Here is a 761-nt window from a genome sequence, read left to right as displayed (position 1 = left end):
CCATCCTCGGTCTGCAATTCCCGTCCAGTCCTCTCTCCTACCTTGCGCTCAGTCCTCACGACCCCTAGTGCGTTTTCTTCTCTTTACCTTCTTGCATTAGACTAGGTTCTCTTGCAATCTTTACCCCGAGGAGAGAATCTCCAAGGAGGAGGAGAGGTTTTCCTGGGGACGGCCAGACAGAACTGTCTCTCCCGCCCAAGTCGATCCCGGAACGGAAGCATGCAGTGTGTAGTCTCCTGGAGGAGCTACGAAGCCGGGTCCAACGTAGAATGTTCCAAGATGGAATTTGGCAAAATGAAAATTCTCGACCCGCTGCCAAAAGAGGCAGCAGTCACAAGTCATAGACACATTTCTGACAGATTCTTCCTGTGAGGGGGTGTAGCTCAGTGGTAGAGCGCGTGCTTAGCATGCACGAGGCCCCGGGTTCAATCCCCGGCACCTCCAGTTTTGCTCCCAAACCCTGGTTTCTGCTTCTGTGAGAGGGTTACTTTCTTTCAGTCCTTAACTTACACGGAAAACGTTTCGACTCCATCTTACTTTCAATATCCACCCGTTTCTGCTGCAGATCTTTGGTATTACAGTGCGTCAAGAAACGGGAAGCAGGTTTTTTGTTTTATTCTGTCGATTTTTGGTTAAAAAATTTTTTTTTGCTTTTAATTTTGTGTGTTTTCTTGTATGTAAAATCCAGGATAGGTAAATCTAAAGACTGTAACTGGATGAATAATTAACCCGGGGTATCAATGGGGAAATTGATGACTTAT

General features: G+C 46.6%; 1 non-coding gene across 1 annotated transcript; it reads left to right on the top strand.

The window, feature by feature from the left end:
• The first annotated feature begins 372 nt into the window (after positions 1-372).
• On the top strand, positions 373-444 carry TRNAA-AGC (transfer RNA alanine (anticodon AGC)). Its single transcript has one exon. It is a non-coding gene; the product is annotated as a tRNA-Ala (tRNA).
• Positions 445-761: the final 317 nt, after the last annotated feature.

The sequence above is a fragment of the Tenrec ecaudatus genome, chromosome 1, assembly GCF_050624435.1.
Source record: "Tenrec ecaudatus isolate mTenEca1 chromosome 1, mTenEca1.hap1, whole genome shotgun sequence".
Taxonomy (NCBI): domain Eukaryota; kingdom Metazoa; phylum Chordata; class Mammalia; order Afrosoricida; family Tenrecidae; genus Tenrec; species Tenrec ecaudatus.
This window is presented reverse-complemented; position numbering and strand designations above follow the sequence as displayed.